This window comes from Coccinella septempunctata, chromosome 2, assembly GCF_907165205.1.
Source record: "Coccinella septempunctata chromosome 2, icCocSept1.1, whole genome shotgun sequence".
Lineage (NCBI taxonomy): Eukaryota > Metazoa > Arthropoda > Insecta > Coleoptera > Coccinellidae > Coccinella > Coccinella septempunctata.
Genome location: NC_058190.1, coordinates 47,660,672 through 47,681,831, shown reverse-complemented (window position 1 = coordinate 47,681,831; position 21,160 = coordinate 47,660,672). Strand labels below are relative to the sequence as shown.

The 21,160-nt window shown below is 38.3% G+C and overlaps 1 protein-coding gene across 4 annotated transcripts in view; it reads right to left on the bottom strand.

Moving 5' to 3' along the window:
- LOC123308731 (semaphorin-1A) overlaps positions 1 to 21,160 on the bottom strand; it is a 322,740-nt gene that overhangs the window by 187,046 nt on the left and 114,534 nt on the right. The gene's annotated exons all lie outside the window — the stretch shown is intronic.

Here is a 21,160-nt window from a genome sequence, read left to right as displayed (position 1 = left end):
AACGCGATGGATAGATCGCGTGAGGGTCTCGTGAAATTCTGGTACGCTCATGAACTCCTTCGGCATTAGACAGAGAGAGATCGCTGGCGAAGCGGTTCATCGGGTGAAATATGGAAACGAAAATGAAAGTAGAAATGAAGTGGCGATAAATTTCCCATAAATATGCACCTAAAGGCCTTTAATACGTCATAAAAATAATTCAGCACGAAAGCCCATCTTGATTGACTGTATACGGAAGAAGTTAAAGGGTCTATTGTGGAGGCTTATTGCAATATCATCGTAGTTTTATAACGTTGTATGCATCTTTTGGATGATTGTGGCAATTGATTTGAAACGTTATAAACGTAGCAGAGCAACAGAGGCCTTTGTAGAGTGCAGAAGTCTGGCTAAAACCTATAATAACTTATCGGGCAATCATCTGGTGGGCCAACGCAAGTCAGAAAAGTAAGAGGAGAGCCCATGATAGCATACACAAAGCTAAGCCTGTGCTTATAGCACTGGATATTTGCAAAACATGACAAACGAGGCATTGGAGATCATTACATATCTCACACCTCTTCATGTTATGATAGATAGAGATTGAACCATGAGGAAGATATTGACAATGAGAAAATTAGGAATCAGAGAAATTGGTCGTCTCTGACGATCTCTGATTATGAGGATGATGAATTATAAGACAGTATGGGAGTGCTGTAGAAAACCTAACGAATTTGGCAGAAATATTAAGGTCGGTTTAGTCTGATGAAGGAAATGCAAAGAGAGAGGCCAATACGCTTGCCAGGAAAGTAGCAAGGTCTTTCGATGGCCTAGAATTTTCTGTGGTAAAGGTTAATGGACCTGCAGAATAAGTTGCAGAAGGTAGAAAAAACCTTCCTTGGTTGGATCATTCCAAAAAGCTCATTAGAAAATTAGATAATGCGATATCTTAGAAGTATCTGGATTTTATACCTATGCTACACCTCCTCACTTGATTCCTTACAGGTCATTGCCTCAGGAAGCATCTAATGAGAATTGGTCTAGCGGAAAACATTTTGAATTTAATCCAAAATAATGATTCATTTGAAGAGGGTTTCCGACTAGCATGGAATGAATAAATATGAAAAATGACCTTAATCGCAGCCGTTTGTTCCTGATGAAAAATACTGTTCACAGCAAATATTTGGTTGGATAAATACGAATTTAGGCAAGAAATAAAATCGACACGGGTCCGCATTGTCACTTGACGACAGCTTCGAAGCCCAACCGATTTTCACTGGACTTTGACTTTTGAAAAGAGAAATCTCCAAAGATGGCTTTACACTACAATTTACCTTTCAACTACGCGCCATTTCATCACCATCTTGTACAGAGTAATCAAAGCGAAGAAAATTTGTCCTGCGAAGCCGGCCTGTCCAGCTAGTCATTCATGAACACCCTGTAGTGTGTCCGGCGGTAAAAAATGTCAATTACTATCTGTTTTCCCATCCGTTTCTGGATCGAATGGACTTCAACATCCTAATGTAATCTTCCAATTCATAAAATGCAATAAACGCCAAATATCATGTTAGTGTGTAAATATGGCAGCATCATCCCGCTTTGCCGCCGAGAAGCAATTCGAACAGAGGCGGAGGGTAGTGGTTGTAACAGTTACGACCCCTTCGACCCCCTTCAATTCATCGTTCCGTACAACCCTCGCCCGCGAAATGGCTGCAGGATTGTCCCCGATAGTCGAGTTGCGGCGAGCAACCATAAATATTGATAACCTCTCATTGGAATGACAGTGAGGGGAGAAATACAATTCCCAAGTTGTAGGGTCAAGCGAGTCGTGACAGATGACTGTTAGTAGACGTCTTGCCACCGAGCCATTTTCGCGAGACACGAACATTATCGCCGAGGTTATCGTCCTGCTTATCTGCACAGCCCCAGTTTTTCATGCTTTTCCATTAGCTCGGACATGGATCTCGATGAGACCCTTCCAAGAAGTACAACTTTCGCGACTTCATTAGGGCCAGTGAGCCGTGGAACTTGACTCTTGACCCTTTTGTTCGAGATACATATATTATACATAAGAGAATTGTGATAATGTGTTAGAAATAACAATGACAATATGAAAGAGTCCATCTTCTGAAGCTATTCACCTTCATCCTTTGCAGATGAATTAAATGAGATCGCAGAAAAGTTAATTTCAGATACTGCGTTGCAAAATGGTGGATACGCAAGCGTAATATATATGGGCGATACAGTAAGTTTGGCGACAGGCCGCCAAAAACCAGCACGAAAAAATTTGATTTGAAATATTTATGAGCTCGTTGTTTTCCACAAGATAGAGCAATCTGTTACTTATAATTATATCCAATTGTTGAATGAACTGAAAGAAAACACTAAGAGTATGGTGGAGGCTATGCACCCATTTGAATCTTGCCAATTATGCAGTGGGGGACTGCAGTCGTTACTTCTATTTTGCGATAAACAACTATCGAGTAACAATTTAGACCCAATACACCTCATTTCAAACTAAATATGGCCCCATTAGCGACTCCAGAAAGAAAGAGAGAAAATGAAAAAGACAGAAATTCAAATAAACTCTAGCAGGAATATCGCCATGAGCTCGTTACCGAAAACGATAGCAGACAGGACCCAATCTCTTTCGCGCCGTCACTAAATACTGGCCGCCCAATGAACTCCAGCAGTTTCTGCATGAACAGGAAATTGAATCGACACTATGTTTCATTTCGGGTTTATAGTGCCCTCCCTCGTTCCCACAGAAACGGTCACCATTAGAATATTGGGAGAAAATGGACCGGATTGGATCGCGTCTGGGATGTGTCGTAGATTACGATTCGTACGAATCGGGAAATATTCCGAGCGAGATAGGATTCATTTATCTAACCGAGAACAATTGGGTAGAATAGAAGGAGGGAAGGGAGTTGTTATTTCGAAGTGCAGCCAAACAGTTAAAAGTGGTATTACAGAGATAGTTTCTAACCTGAGAAAATGTGGAAACATTGTGGGAAATTTACATGCAAGTTGTCAAGATCTCATTCTATGGTTTGAGATGAAGAGGGGAAAAAAATAAAAACTTTGTCCTAACCAAAGATTTGAACTCTCGCAATGAATTGAACATATTCTCGAATCTACCAAAAAATTTCTATGCACTCCATATCCGAGGATAGTAATAGAACACCCTGATTTTCAGACAGAGGAGCATATAGGTCATATCAGGGGGGTGTCTCACCCCTTGCTCATTTTTGACCCAAAAAATCGAGATTTTCGAAATCGAGTTTTTATGCTAGGGAGGAAGTCTAGGCAACGCTGATTATATAACCGGAAATCCCAATAGGCTCAGACGAATATAACAAGAGATATCGCAGATTGAAATTTGCAATTTTTGAAAAAATGCCATTTTGAAGATGAAAATCTGAACGAAGGGAGATAGGTTTCCGCAAATGGCTGCAATTGATTCAGCGTATTCGAAAACCTGTATTTTCATAGCAAACTTCCCAATATCTGACACTGTTTGAGAGAAAATAATTTTTTTTGTTTTTCCACTTTTCATTTTCGAGTTGACTTCGAAGAGCTCCCTGGAGTGCAATTCTCTATTGAATCATCAACTGTTTGGTTTTTTAGAATCTTCAAAACAAATTCTATGCACTCCATATCCAAGGACAGTCATAGAACATCCTGATTTTTAGACAGGGTAGCAAATATGTCGTTTTAGGGGGGTCTAACCCCTTGCTCATTTTTGACCCAAAAAATCGAGATTTTCGAAATCGAGTTTTTATGCTAGGGTGGAAGTCTAGGCAACGCTGATTATATAACCGGAAATCCCAATAGGATCAGACGAATATAACAGGAGATATGGCAGATCGAAATTTGCAATTTTTGAAAAAATGCCATTTTGAAGATGAAAATCTGAACGAAGGGAGATAGGTTTCCGCAAATGGCTGCAATTGATTCAGCGTATTCGAAAACCTGTATTTTCATAGCAAACTTCCCAATATCTGACACTGTTTGAGAGAAAATAATTTTTTTTGTTTTTCCACTTTTCATTTTCGAGTTGACTTCGAAGAGCTCTCTGGAGTGCAATTCTCTATTGAATCATCAACTGTTCGGTTTTTTAGAATCTTCAAAACAAATTCTATGCACTGCATATCCAAGAACAGTCATAGAACATCCTGTTTTTTAGACAGAGTAGCAAATATGTCGTTTCAGGGGGGTCTAACCCCTTGCTCATTTTTGACCCAAAAAATCGAGATTTTCGAAATCGAGTTTTTATGCTAGGGTGGAAGTCTAGGCAACGCTGATTATATAACCGGAAATCCCAATAGGATCAGACGAATATAACAGGAGATATGGCAGATCGAAATTTGCAATTTTTGAAAAAATGCCATTTTGAAGATGAAAATCTGAACGAAGGGAGATAGGTTTCCGCAAATGGCTGCAATTGATTCAGCGTATTCGAAAACCTGTATTTTCATAGCAAACTTCCCAATATCTGACACTGTTTGAGAGAAAATGGCAATTTTTGAAAAATGCCATTTCCAATATGAAAATCTAAATGAAGGAAGATAGGCATTCGAAAATACTCGCAATAGATTCAGCGTGATCGAAAACCTATATTTTCATACCAATATTTCAAATATCTGGCCCTGTTTAGAAAAAAATTATTTTTTTTTTTTCCACTTTTCATCTTCGAGTTGACTTCGAAGAGCTGTCTGGAGTGCAATTCTCCATTGAATCATCAACTGTTCGGTTTTCTAGAATCTTCAAAACAAATTCTATGCACTTCATATCTCAAGACAGTAAAAGAACATCCTGGTTTTCAGACATAGTAGAAAATAGATCATTTTAGGGGGGTCTAACCCCTTGCCAAATTCAGCAGTAATACGTTTCTGCTGGATGAAAAATTTTCAAAATCTCAATGTTACAAAGAAGTAGTATTTACAAAAAAAAATGAATAATTTCATTGTTAAAGTAAGAATATGTTGGAGATCATACCTAACACTCAGATGCAATAGAAGGGCCTAAGACATACCTCTGGGGAATCTCAGAAAATCAACTACAAGAAAGAAAAACGTCCATTGTTCTTTAAAGCCTCGACCTGAACTGTTCAAATCGTAACATGCATTTTTATAACCTCTTCACTTCACAATCAAATACAAACGGTTCACGTTCGGGCGTGCTGAGCAAGAAAAATGAGCTTAATTACTGCAAAATATCGAATTGCGTGACAGTCCCTATTAAGGGTGGGGACGTACGAAGCCACGGGGTGCTGAAACATGTACCTTCACATCACGCGGAAAATATTAATGATCAAAACGGAGTAATTAGCAGGTTGCGGTGACTTTCCAACAATATTCAAAATGGAAATGGTCGGGAAATCATGCAACGAAATGGAGAGGAAATGTTCTATTTTCGACGCGAAACTAATTTCAGGTGTGTTTTCACGTTGAACAAAAACCTCGCGACATTCCTGAATTATAAAGTGAAATGTGCTTCATGTTTCTAATAGCGTGAATTTAATCTGCTTTTTTCGAGAAAATATAATAGTATGAACGTATTTCATTGATTGTTGCCCAAGTTAAAAACTATGTCAACTAATAAATCCCACCGATTTTCCTTCAGATCTAACCGGGAAATAAGGATTGGGAATTTAACATCTCTTTTTGTTCTGATGAGAAACTGGGTCAGATTTTTCTCCTTCGTTCACCTTTTATGAAGTATATTTTATTTCTCCAGACATCTGGACATACCTGAAACAAAAAAACTATATTAGAATCTGCAAATATTTGGTCGTGATACAGTAAATAAAAGTGGGAATTGTAATTTCCTTGGGTTCATTACTAACTTAAACATGGAAAATTTGGATAAACTAGTTTGATTAAATCACAAATAACCCTGAATAATATCTATACGACAAGTGAAGAAGCGGCAACCATTTCTTTACGCTTTTCCATAGAGCACATTCTTCTGTAGCCGACTCACTTAAAATTTACTAATATCTGACATAATGATTATAGAGTAGAAAGATGGGAAACGAAGAGACTTAAGTGATGTGAGCGCTATCTGCGTTTCAAATGTGTTTCTAAAACCCTAAGACTGGTAAAAATATGAATTCGAAGGCCATTTACAGAAACATATGAAATTTTGTAAGAATTCAGATGGCCATTTTGATCGAAGAGGTTTTGAATGTTTTGATTGTCGTACCACCTTTTGTTTATCTAGCTCGTTCTAGTTGCTGATTATTGGATTTTGTTGTCTAATTTCTGGGTGAAAACGTTCGAAAATTATTGCATGGTGAAGAACTGTGAATCAAACAAAATCGATTTCCCGAAATTAAGTTCTTTACTTTATTAAGGAGATATCAGAGTCATTCGGGGCAACTGTGCGCACTTTTGCCTTTCAAGCCATACCCTGTTTCAAATGTTGCAGCTAGGAAAATTAAAACTTATTCATAAGATAGAGAATTTTCTAATCTATAAAAAAACATCAAAAAGCAAACAAACAAAAACGTTTTTTTCCGCAAAAAAAATTTAATAGTGAGTCGGAGTGCGTTCACATGATCCGTATTGCGGGTAAGTGTGCGCACCCTCACGGGATAAGTGAACGCAGTGCTTGGTGAACCACACAATCAAAACAAATTACAAAATAATGCCATCAAAATGTTACAATATTAGAGAAATGCTGTTTATTGTCAATAGAGAAGCGCCTTTTTACAAGCACTGCATTATTTTTCGTGCCACCATTCCTGGTAAACACAACATTTGATACATTCCTCTGTTGGTGGCTCTTCATATTTTTCTGAACAAATAGGACAATATTGATCGAGTCTTAACCAAGAAAATCAACAATGTCATCATTTATTCCTCACTGAACTAATGCCCATATAATGAATATATGCGCACACTTACCCGCGCACACTTTCCCCAGTAAGCCAAAATTTGAATTGACGTTCTTATAGAGTCGAGCAGCTAAGAGAACCTAAAATTTTTTATTATATATTTAGATTAATATGCCCATGATCGAATAAAATATTGTTTATCACTGAGGGACTCGGAACTCGGACCTGGCAGAATATGCAGAGATGTTAAAAATTAACAAGAAAACTAGTGAATTTGATTGATTGCAAATAAAAAGTTAACGAAACGTCGCACGGCGCACTCCTATGAAAAACTAATTTGGCGATTCTGCGTCCTTGCTTCACCCAAATGAACCTCTCTTTCATACATGGCATAGTCGAGATATACGCACTGCGCACACTTACCCACTGCGCTCAGTTACCCCGAATGACTCTACAAGGCTGATCTTTGGTGTAGGTACTGCGCATATGGTCCATCCATATATTATTTACTGACACTAGCGAGTAAATCACAAATTTTCCACTTGGGAAATGTCAGACCAAATTTGTTGCAAAAATATAATCGCCAACTGAAGATAGTACTCAGAAATAGAACAACCATCGTATATTTCACCCGAAAAAGCCTCTATCTCGACGTACCATACCGCACATAAATTCATTCAACATGAAAAAAAATCCCGAAACCGCCAACGCCATATTTGCATCGTCGAGCCCGCAGCATCGGGCGGCCTCAGAAAACGCAAATTGGATGCGAAACAACGGAAAATATGACCTGTATTCGGTTCGGAAGTTTTAATAAGTTTCAACACTTAATTAAAACTGCACGAGAATCGGGTTTAATTTGTCCCGTCGAATTTATCGGCGGGATCGAAGCCGCCACGGCCGCTCAGGACTCTGCGACGAGGATTAGACGTCCTCGTCGTCGGTAGGTCGGTCCCTTTGTTTTTGTTGGAAATTTTTAATCATCGCCGATGCGTCCGCTGTCTGTCTCCGAGACCCCCGGTCCTCCGCTGCGTTATGCGTGATTGATGAAACAAATGGAGGATTTATTTTTTCATCGGCGAGCCGCAGAGAGGGCGATTACGCCGACGAGGCTGAATAAAAATGCCCCTATGTACTATCGGACGCCCGTCGATGTGTTGAAATGAGGAAAGATGAAGGGTTATCTGCATATTTTGGTGGGAGATTCTCGGGCATAAACGTGGCATATTATTTTCCCCTCTACTAGGTTAATGGATTAACTGACATCCACACACCAATGGGGTATTTTCCTAAATTTCAAAATATATATCAACGAAATCCTCATATCTCAAATATATGGAAAAGTATTTTTTTTCTATTTTAACAGTTGTATTTAGCCTGTTTTTAATTACGGAAATTCACATCGCGGAGGCATTCTCCCAGAAACATTCTACGTCACTTTTACAATCCGGCATCGTTGGAACACTCATCAATTTTTCTCATCAAATTTTCTGATCTCCATATATTATTGCGTCTATGGTTGTGTATTGCCATCAATGACTCTCATCAATGTTTTCTGATCTCCATAGACTTGATAATATATTATTGAGTCTATGGTTGTTTATTGTCAGTTAATATTCGATCTTCCTTGGGCTGTTATTGTTGATGAAAGAAGGCATTGCTGATATATTTTTTAGGTTCCTAAAGTCATCAATATGAAAAAGTTTACAGGTGGTAAATTTTCACTGCTTGCTTTTGAAAAATTCGACTCCATTTCCACAAGTTATAACAATCTGATAAGAACGTTTAAAACAATGTCAGAAACTGTCATCGGTTTCAGGAAGATATAATTCTGTATCTTGGAACATAAATACATAAATGCATTTATGTTCCAAGTTCTATATAATATCCTATGATAATATCCTCTTGATCAGTTCCGATGTTGTCGAATTCACAAAAATTACTAGACTCTAGTAAAGGCATTCTACGTCACAAGCTCTCACATATTTTTTTTCAAAGGCTATATTTTTTTTCGTACTGAATTTTGAGTGGAACCTTTTATGTGGTGACTAACCAATGGAAAATGGTTTCCAAAAATAATTTTTAATTCTTTTTTTGAGTTTTAGGAAAATACCCCATTGTATTACCAAGATTGTACAGCGTGGTCCAGATCGTAACCAAGAAATTTTAACCACGTATTCTACATCAAAAATAAGCCCTAGTTTGTCATATAAACATATGTCGAGAAATGTTTCCTCTCCGAGATACGAGGTGTTAAAATTTTGGAAAAAAAATGATTTTTTTTAATAACTTTCACACTGCTTGAAATATTCTTATGAAATTAGAGACATAGGTTTTGAGCATCAAGGAGCACTTTTTGCATAACATCATTTCTTTTCTATTCTACCAGTGGCGTCCGTACTGCAGCGAGACTGAATATCTTCAGATAAAAAAATGATACGCCACTGGTTTTCCGACAATAAAAATTACTAATTGAATCCTCATTTAATTTGGAGCAAATTCGGTCTCCTGACTTTTTGCTGTACGAGGCACCGTTTTCGGTTAAAAAAATAAAACTCATTCTCATGCATGAAGAAATCGCCAAAATTTGATATGGTAGGTACATAATAATTGTGAACGATTTCTTCATGCATGAGAATGTGTTTTATTTTTTCAACCGGAAACGGTGCCTCGTACAGCAAAAAGTCAAGAAATATTTCAAGCAGTGTGAAAGTTATTAATAAAACACATTTTTCTTCTATAATTTCAACACCCCGTATCTCGGACAGGAAACATTTCTCGACGTATGTTTATATGACAAACTAGGGCTTATTTTTGATGTAGAATACGTGGTTAAAATTTCTTGGTTACGATCTGGACCACCCTGTATAATATACAGGGTGAGTCTTCGATTCGTGCAAATATTTTAACACTGGATTCTTGAGGTCAAAAGAAACACTTTTTTCCCATACCATTTTTTCCGATTCGGGCCTGATAAAAAGATATGGCCAATTTAAGTTCTCATAATAAGCAGTGCCACCCCTGGACAAACAGAAGAATCTCAAGAATAACTAGCCAAATCTGTAACACACAATTTCAAAAAACTGAGTTTCACTCAAAATTCTCACCTTGTACTTCATTACACTAACAACACGAAATGATGTGCCAAAAAAAAAATCACGACGATATCAAATTCATTCAGAGATCCCGAAAAGGAAGATTCCATCTTTCCCCGAAAGAGCGGATTCCATTTTCATCCAGTTCATTAATTTCGGGGCTCAACCCCACTTCATCAAACTTGCGGTAAGTTATGTGGAAATACATAGAAATTCATGAGTCCACGAGCCGAGTTTGTCACGTAGAACTCCTGAACGATAAACAAGCACGTGTCTTCCAAGTTTACCACAATATAATTCGGGAAGCCGGGACGTTTGGCGAGGTTGCCGGGTCGTCAGGTCGGGAAACCCCTACATTAAATTGAAAATCCGCAAAAACGCGAGGGAAGAATTATATTGCATGCCCGGATTCGGAGGTATTCTACATTTTGTTGGCTTCAAAAATATGACACCGATTCGATGAATGATCTTGGCGCTTCAACCCTTGAATGAAGTTCGCAAATTGTGAGTCTCACCAAACGATAAAACAGTAAGACTGAACCTCCACCATTATCCAATTCACGACATTAAACTAGAAACAAACGCCTGGATAACAAAATCAAAAAAGTAGCATACCACAATCATGTGGTATCATTTGGGGGTCATGGATGGGTGTAGGATTCTACAGAGTAAGTGACGCTAAGTTTCGGAAAAAATGGTAAAGCAAAAAGTGTTTCTTTTGACCTCAAGAATCTACTGTTGAAATATTTGTACGAGTCAAAGACTCACCTTGTATATTGTCGATGATTCATGACCAGCAAGCCGAGCAGCAAGCATAAATGGAACGACAATTCTTCGAATTGTCGTCTCCATATTAGAGAACCTTAACTCACCTCTACCTATATGGAATGATTATACCGAAGAGTACCAATTCTTTGGTTGAAACTTTTTGATCACTACCTACATATACCAAAAATTATAGAAGGAGCGTCGAAATTTTAATGTTTCATATCACAATTTTCATGTTTCAGAAATAATTTGTGGGCAGCGAGAAAATTCTTGCCCAGGACGCCAATGGTTCTGAGGGCCAGCCCTATTCACTTAGCGTATATCTCAAAATGACAAAATGTGCATTAAAAGGGAAAATTTCAGATATGTCGGCAACCTCAACTCCGCGTCGGAGATGTTGCAGAATCCGGCCCTGCATCCATACAGTATCAAGATGAAAGATAAGCCGCCCGGCACAGTATACAAACGGTGTAATTACTTCGTCTGCCACGGAGGACTGGAAATATTTGACGCCAGAAAATGCAAATGGGGAGGGAAACAACGGAAAATATCGCCGGTATTTGGTGTGGAAGTTTTAATAAGTTCCAACACTTAATTAAAACTGCACGCGAATTGGGTTTTATTCGCACTGTCAAATTTATCGGGACCGTAGCTGTCAGAATACGAATTAGATCGGGATCCGGTTCATTTCTCGCTTTGCACGGTTCCTTTCCGGTTTCGAAATTCGAGATTTTCCAAATCTATTTCGTCGCACGGTATCATGAGGTGACCGATGCTGATTGGAAATTACCGAGTCGAATATTACACTGGCAAGCAAAAATCTAAACAGACATAGAGATCATTTCCATCAGGTTCCAAAACCTTGATTATACGAGGATATATTGAAAAATTCTTAGCCTACTAAACAACCAAACAAAATTTCAATGTAAAAATATTTTATTACTCAACATATTCTCCTCTTAATTGGATACATTTATTACAGCGAACCTAAAACGTTTCTAGACCTTTCAAAAAAAATGTTCCCTTTTGCCCTGCAAACCAGACCTCCACAGCTTTCATAACCTCCTCGTTGAAAGAAAATTTACAACCTTTTCAACTTGCTTTCAGTTGAGAAAGGAGATGTTAGTCATATGAAGCCAAATCTGGTGAATAAGTGGTGTGTTCTAGTAAATCAAACCCTAAATCACGAATTTTGTGCATGGCAACATGAGATTTGTGTTTAGGTGCGTTGTCCTGCAAAACCAAAACATCTTTGGATAGCTTTCCGCGTCTTTTCTTTTTAATATTTTCCCGCAGAGTGGTCAGTAATGTCGAATAGTAATCTCCGGTTATTGTTCTACCCTTATACAAAAAATTCAATCATGATTACTCCATGGAAATCTCAAAAAACTGAAGCAAGAACTTTTCCAGCAGATTTTTGGACACGAAACTTCTTAGGTCTTGGAGAACCAGAGTGTCGCCATTCCATTGATTGATGCTTTGTTTCTGGATCGTAGAAATTATTTATTTATTTATTTATTTCCGCTTCGACACCTAGGTCATTGGCGGTTTTTGCACAATAAGGTTTACAAGTCACTTATAAGATTACAGTGAGGAATAGGAAAACATAATAAGTACATTTTATAACTAAATTTTGATACAAATTGATTTGAAAAATAGAATTGTGTTGAAAGCTTCTGGTCTATTGATGTCAAGGGCATCTTCCATTTTTGAGCTAACTACACAAGATTTCCTTTGGTTTTCATAAAAATGACAATCTGTTAAAATATGCTTGACCGTAAGTTGGACGTTACATGAACTGCACTGTGGTGGTGGTTCTTTCTTCAGTAAGTATGAGTGAGAGAAATATGTATGACCAATTCGAAGTCTTCTCAGCGTTACCAGTTCATTTCTTCTAGTCACGATGGGACAGTGTTTGACAGTAGAGCGTTCAATGAACGATAATTTCGATTTTCGTTGGTGAAATATAGTAGCCCATTTCAGTTTTATTTGGTCTTTATATTTTGTGCTAAGGTCGTAGGTAGTCATGACTTCTATAGGTTGTCCCTCGTATATGGCTTCTTTTGCATATCTGTCGACCTTTTCGTTACCTTTAATTCCTGTATGAGAGGGTATCCACATCAGAGTTATTTTTGATGGTGACTGGTTTTGATTCATTAAGTCTGAGATGTTTTTGACGATTGGGTTTTTGGAGTACATATTCATAATAGCCTGAATTGAACTCAAAGAATCGGAGCAAACAAGTAGGTTTCGAAAGCTTTGAGAGACCGCATATTCAATGGCTTTCTGTATTGCAATAAGTTCGGCCGTGAAGATGGAACAATCTTCTGGGAGTTTATACATTTGGAATGTTGTATTGAAGAGATAAGCGCATCCAACTCCTTCCGTCGACTTAGCTGCATCCGTGTAAATTATTTGGCTGTTTTTATAATATGAAACTATTTCTCTGAAGTGTTGTTGAAGAATTTCTCGTTGGGTTTCAGTTTTTCTGTACTTAGTGAGATGAAGGTTGATGCTGAGTTTCTTACTGATCCAAGGTGGATGAGTTGGTTCTTCATCTATAATTGTTGGGGGGAAATCTGAGGTCAATGAGTTGTTCACCAGGTAATATAAAGGGGGCTTGAAGTGCTCATTGTTTTGGTATAATTGCTTATATTTCTGGGTGATAATTTGATTTTGGCTTGGATTCTGGTATCGTAGAAATGTACCCAAGTCTCTTCCATAGTAACAATTCGGTTTAAGAAGTCTACATCGTTTTCAACTCGAGCACAGATCGAACGCGATGCTTCTACCTTTACACGCTTTTGGTCAACATTCAAACAATTGGGGATCCATTTTGCAGCAATTTTTCTCATGTTCAAATTGACGTGAACTTTATGATGAACGCGTTCGTATGAAATATTCAGTGCTTCAGATATCCGTTTTAGCCCAATTCGACGGTCTGATAAAATCATGTCATGAACTGCATCGATATCTTCGAGGACTAACACAGAAACTGGTCTTCCCAATCGGTCATCATCTCCAATGGAAAATTTACCTCTTTTGAAGCCTGCAGTCCAATTTTTCACGGTTTCATACGAAGGACATTGATCACCAAGGGTAGTAGGCAAATCTTCGTAAATCTGCTTACCTCTTAACCCTTTTAAGTAAAGGTACTTGATGATGACTCGATACTCCAATTTTTCGATTTTCACAATTTCGGTGGACATCTTCTTTCTTTTAATTTATTGCGTAACTCTGTTTTTTTTTTGACCAACACAATAAACGCATTTTTTATGCATAGAACTGGTCTAGACTAGATATCAATACATCCTCGTGTTTCATGCGTATCACTTGTGCTTGCAAGAAGAAAAATTTGTCTACCACTCATTTTCGAGTTCCGTTTGAAGGCTTAGTCAGTCAACCAGAAAAAATTTAAACTAATACTTTTGGCGTTCTGAATCAATGCCAAAATTTCCTGTGAATTACTCTTCATTAAATGAAATTTTTGGTAACGAATTGTGCGCCACTGATCGAAGGTTTTTCTCGAAATTTTCATGCATAACATGATGACCTACTGTAGCTAATCTCTTCAATCTAAATCGGCCGAGCAAGTTCAATGAAGCTCACGATTCATCCGTTTTTCTTGCCAACATAGCGATTCGTTTTTTGCTCACGTCCAATTCAATACTTTTATCTGGAATTGCTTGGAAGTAATAACGGTTATTTAGGGGGAGATCCTCAGCGGCGATCCCCTCACCAAGGACAAGTTAAATTACGCAATGAAGCTATTTCGTGATTATCGGTAGGATCTAGAGCAAACGCTGCACCTACTCACGGACAAACTTCGTGAATTTATGTTTTCCGAGTTTGATGAATAATGCGAAGTGGTCTCTGCTCTGTTCTTGTCACGAAATTTTAAGTTATGAGGGATAAAAAAAAATTCAATTCTGCGTCGGTTATTCATTAGATTGGTCAAGGTGTTACTGCCTCACAACAGTATGTTGGGACACTCGGTCGAGGTAAACCACGAGATTACCCTTCTGAAGAGGGTAAGAATGCTGAAGATGCAAAAATCTTCATATTTGATGATATAGATGGAATGTAAGATGGACCATGATGAAGCAAAGTGACATGGACATCTTTCTCTGACTCTGGATGGAAGAGAAGGACAAGACCACCATCTACATCGTCTGTTTTTTTTGTTTATCTTATTCGTGAATGACCTTTTCTATAATATAACATCAAACAAATGCTATGGCTATGCTGATGATATAGTCATTCTCAATAGGTCAGACGATAGATCTGAATTGCATGAGAAAACAAGAATATGCGAAACAGACGCACAGAGTTGGTTTTCAAACAACGGATTACTGATGAATGCAGCCAAAACCCAGAAGCTTGTTTTCACGAGCAGAGAACCAGCTTGTTCATCTCTGCTATATCTGGGGCTCGAATTTCAAGCATCATTAAAATGGAGCAAGCATATCGACAATCTGTGTAGAAAATTATCAACATCTATATTTCTGATCAAGAAAATGAGGCAAATAACCGACGTCAATACCGCAAAGTTGACATACTTTTCAAGCTTCCATAATAAGGCAACATATGGTATATTACTCTGGGGACATTGCTCAGATGCTCAAAATGTCCTTATCAAACAGAAAGCTGCCCTAAGGACCATATATTAGATGAAGAGGACTGACAGCTGCAGAGAAGTATTCAAAAGAGAAGGAATACTTACCATCACATCCTGTTTCATACTCACCTGCGTTAAGTTTGTTCATCAACACAAGGACAAATTCCCGAAAAACTCTCAATATCATAATTATGATACTAGAGGGAAAAATAATTATGCGGTCCCATACACAAGAATGAAAAGAACCCAACAAGGACCAAACCACCTGTGTCTGAAGCTTTATAATAAGCTTCCTAGTCATATAAAAAATAAAAATCTTCCTGCATTCACGAGGGCGGTAAAAACTCTCCTCCTGGATATATGACCTGACCGAGTTTTGAACTGGCTGTTTCTCAGTACAATGTTGATTATCTGTTGTGATGTGTTGATGTGTTTTTACAATATTATGTGTACTCATTGATTTTACATATTTCTATCTTATACATGTTTTACATACCTATATATTATTATTGTTATTATTATTATTTACGCTTCATATACATTTTGACAAGCCATATATCATTTAATGGCAACTATTTATACATGTAATAGTATTGATTGTGACATGTGTGAATAAATAAGTAAGTAAGTAAGTTTTCCCTACTAAAACGTTTCAGACGTCTAGGAGAGCCTCTCACACCAGCACTTCTCCACTGTTCAATCTTTCCCCGTTTTCATCCCTCTCGAAGCGTGTGTTCGTTGTTCACAAGCGGCCACGATAATAACTGTTATCTCCTTCGGGGTTTTCCACAGGACGAACATCCGAAATTGTGCTGCCCAACGAAACGGAATCGATGAAGTCAACACAGGTATAAATCGTGATTTTCTTTTCGGTCTATTTTCGTGTAACGGCCCCTTTCAGGTGAGAGCACAAGATGTGATTTCGTCGGACGGCCAACAAAGGATTCAAAGTGAACCTAATGAACGTTTGGGCATTCAGTCGAAGAACTATGTAACTTGTTTATCGAATAATGCACGTTCGGATGACGCGGAAGTCGTTGTAGTGTCGATACAGGCTTCTTTCGAATTGAATCGGCGTGCACTCTGTGAAACGGAGTAATTCAATTAAGTGTGTTGGTGAGGCTTAATGCTGGTTTAACCAGGAACGTCTGATCTTGTCACAGGAGGAAAGACACCGGATTATTTTACACAATTTCCAACTTTTACTGTTGCGACTCATGTGATCAGATGAGTGAAACTGTTTCAAGGGGTGTGTGCTGGTTTGATTCAGGGTAGAAAAAGCAAGAAGAAATAAAAACAAAAGCGTACCCTTCTTCGGTAGCAACCGGAGAGATTAAATGAATGAATATCGCATAGGCGAATGAACAGTTGAGTGATCTAAAATATTCCAATGATATTCATGAAATATATCTCAACAAATGAAGGGGGCTGAAAGAAGCGCACTTAGCTTTGTCCGTTCCTGTTAGTTGTTGAGGAGGGCCCTCCCAGCTGGAATCCCAGGGATGAATTTGCGTTGTCTCTCAAACCGCCGATACGAACTCGGAAATTGAGCAACAAACTATTCAAATGAAGCGTTCTGGAACTTTTCTCACAAGAAGTCGTTATATATTCTCAATATGCGTTTTCACGGAATGATATTGCGACAGCGTGAAGAGATCCTGTCGGCAACTGACTTCTCTCCACCGTAGCAGGACACATGTACGAAGTACGCTTGTTTTTTCTCGCCCTTTTTTAACCTAACGAATTTACTATACCATCTTAGATCACTCAATCACAATAATTTTCCCCCAAAGGTTATCGATCCCGAACAGGGTGAGATATGCAGATATTAACGATCATTTTATGTTATATACTTACGAGGATGTATTGATATCTAGTTAGCCCAGACCAGTTCGTTGCATAAAAAAACTCTTGCGTTACCATACCAACGACCAATAACTGATTAGAAGTGTCAGTGTGAAGTTGGAGGTCAAAAAAGTAAACCAGAGGTACGCAATAAATCAAAAGAAAGAAAATGTCTACCGAAATAGTGAAAATCGAAAAATTTGGGTATCGAGCCATCATCAAGTACCTGTATTTAAGAGTTAAGAGGTGAGCAGATTTACGAAGGCATAATACCCTTGGTGATCAATGTCCTTCGTATGCGACCGTGAAAAGTTGGACTGCAAGCTTTAAAAGAGCGAAAATTTCCATTGAAGATGATGACCGATCGGGAAGGCCAGTTTGTGTGTCAGTCCCCGAAAATATCGATGCAGTTCATGACATGATTTCATCAGACCGTCGAATTGGGCTGAAACGGATATCTGAAGCACTGAATATTTCATACGAACGCGTTCATCATATAGTTCACGTCAATTTGGACATGAGAAAAATTGCTGCAAAATGGATCCCCAAATGTTTGAATGTTGACCAAAAGCGTGCAAGGGTAGAAGCATCGCGTTCGATCTGTGCTCGATTTGAAACCGATGTAGACTTCTTAAACCGAATTGTTACTATGGATGAGACTTGGGTACATTTCTACGATCCAGAAACAAAGCAACAATCGATGGAATGGCGACACTCTGGTTCTGGAAGACCTAAGAAATTTCGTGTCCAAAAATCTGCTGGAAAAGTTCTTGCTTCGGTTTTTTGGGATTGCCATGGAGTAATCATTATTGATTTTTTGGATAAGGGTAGAACAATAACCGGAGATTACTATTCGACATAACTGACCACTCTACGGGAAAAAATTAAAGAGAAAAGACGCGGAAAGCTATCCAAAGGTGTTTGGTTTTTGCAGGACAACGCCCCTGCATACAAATCTCATGTTGCCATGCAAAAAAATCGTGATTAAGGGTTTGAATTACTAAAACACTCCCCTTATTCACCAGATTTGGCTTCATATGACTAACATCTCCTTCCTCAACTGAAAACAAGTTGAAAAGGTCGTAAATTTTCTTCCAACGAGGAGGTAGTGAAAGCTGTGGAGGTCTGGTTTGCAGGGCAAGAAGGAACATTTTTTTTGAAAGATCTAGAGACGTTTCAGGTTCGCTGTAATAAATGTATCCAATTAAAAGGAGAATATGTTGGTTAATAAAATATTTTGACATTGAAATTTTGTTTGGTTCTATAGTAGGCTGAGAATTTTTCATTATATCCTCGTAAATCGCTGCCTTCAACTTTTGACACAGTGCATAACTTGAAGATCGATTTAATATTAGCTATAAATCTCGCTCTTCGACAATTCAGTCGTCTACATGTTAACGTTTCGATCTACAAATATTCCAGACCATCTTCTTAAGGATTACGACAAACTGGATGGATCGTTTCGGATACAACAAGATTCCCACCTTACAGAGAATTTGATGGTTGTAGTTCGTAGTTCATCTTATGAGCTCCCCGTTTCACGCAGACATGGGGTAACTGTTATTTCTATCAATTATGCAGGATCGCGTAAAAGTTGGCTAACTACTTCGAGATGTGGCTGCACCAACGCAGAAATAAGCAGAAATTTCGAAGGGGGTTCCGCCAGCAAGCTTTCGAGTAGCTATTCGCAAATAATAGATGATTTATCATCGCTATTTCCTCATGGTTGGTTTGATCGAGGATCGTTGGATGCCTCTGAAACATTTGTGCGGGAAACAGGACAGCATTAGGAGAAATCATACCTAACCTAAGTCAATCATTCATCTTCTTGGAAATACTGTGAGTGAATAGTGTTGAAAAAATTCAAGGGGGTATTCTTGGTGAAAAAAACTGTGTGATTCCTTTTCTTTTGAGCAGTCTTTTAAACAAAATTTGGTGGTTTTCCTCCACGATTGCAAGGGGTAGAAAACGCCGTGTACTTGTTACTTAAAAAATATTGATTGCCTGTTCGCTCCCATTGAATGTCTGCTCAATTTCTAACAGTTGTCTACAAAAAAGATTAAAAAATTTTTACAGACGCTTTATATAGGGCCCTAGAAGGGCTGAATCCAAGCAGGAGCTGCTCAAACAAAAATCCACATAAAAGACCCAACAAGACTATCAACATATCAAAGTAATAGTGTAAAAACTTCAACTTTAAAAAAATTTTAGACACCCCCAGAGAGGATGCATCTTTGACACCAATATTAATGGTTCCAGGCAGGAAATCATCTTCTTCTCTTTTGTTCCATCGAAAAAAACATACAACAACAGTTCAGGCAGAAATCCTTACCGCAGATCCTTAATCAGAAATGATAAACCAGAAAGATACCGAACGGCAAAAGATGCCATCCTGGCTCCCCTAGCAACGGAGAGGTAACTCATCAAGGTGTATAGCTAAAAGGAGGTTAGAAGGCATTGAATTTGATCCCAACACGTGAGTGAAGTTGTTTACCTTTGCTAATGGAGCTTTCGAGCCCCATCGCACTGAAAGGACTCGTCTGTGTGAGAATCCGTAAAGGATTGAACATATAAATGCTTTCCAACGTTATTATCTATTGAAAATGGGGGTTCGCTTTTGATGCATCCGCGACTACACACTGATGGATCGGGATCTGCATGGAATCCCCGGCGGGAAAAAACCATCAAAGGGAAGAATATGGGGTGTGCGGGTTTTTGCGAACTGACGCGGGCCACTTCTTGACTTCGATGTGTTCGTTTCCTAATTGGATGAATATTTGATGCCATCGGAAGGTACGACTGCCGAGTTCCGTTGCATAATATTCATTAAGAAAGATATTTCCTATCACCAGAAACTTTGGGCGCCCAAAAGTTTATCTTCTCTATAACATAGCCATTATATATGATACGGCACTGCTAAAGAACTCAGTATTGTCAATTAAGCTTGACCTTACCATTCAATGTCATCATGCCTTTAATATATGACACAATATGAAAGAACGGTTAGCTTACTAGACAACATGCTGTCAGATAGAAGGTTTCGTGTTTTGTTGATGATAATAGTGGGAATTTCAATACTTTGAATAACAGTCTTCCTCAAGGAACAGTTGTAACACTTCTTCTATTTATATCTGTGAGATATGATATCCCTACTACTCCTTCTGAGAAATTTATATACGCTGATGATATTGCCCTCGTATTCCGTCATTCTGATTTTAGATGTATAGAGAATAATCTATCTACAGATTTGGAAATTTTGATTCCTCACTTTTTCGAGTGGCGTTTGTGTTCTAACCTAAATGAAACCAAGTTTTCGTGTTTCCATTTGTAATTGTTTTTTAAGCATAACTTCCAAAATATCTAGGAGTTAAGCTGGATTCCTCGCTGAATTTCCAAGCGCATTTGGAAAATTTGCGTCTGAAGTTGAAACCTAGGAATAAACTAGCTGGTACTTCATGGGGTGCTGATGCAACTACCCTATGAACGGCAGCTCTCGCTTTGGTTTTGTGGGCTGCTGAATATTGTAAGTTTATAGTGCTCATGTGCGAAAAATTGATGCATAGCTAAATTTTTCCTTGAGTAATCTTCACATATTCAATGGTGGTCAGCTCTTTCAAACATTGTACCGCCCCATATTCTCAGACAGACTGCAGTTAAAAATTGTTGGAATAAATTTCATTCCTTCCTGGAATCATTTCCAATTCTGTCCTATATTTCACAAAATACGATTCTCGGACTGAAGTAGTGTAAACCCTCATTATCCAACCCTTTCCCTTAATCAAATGTATACAAGAACATGTGGCAGTCCGAATGGATTCATGGAATACGTGCACTATTTTCAACCAAGAATTAGTTAGTGATCCCTCGAATAGGAATCCTGATTCTGATCTTCCCAGGAAAGATGTATTCGGAATCGTATAAGAAACAGGTCTTGTTGAAATAGTATGTTTTTCCGATGGAATTCAATTGAGAGTGCGGGGAACCAGAAGAAACTAACCCTTTTTGAACTGGGTT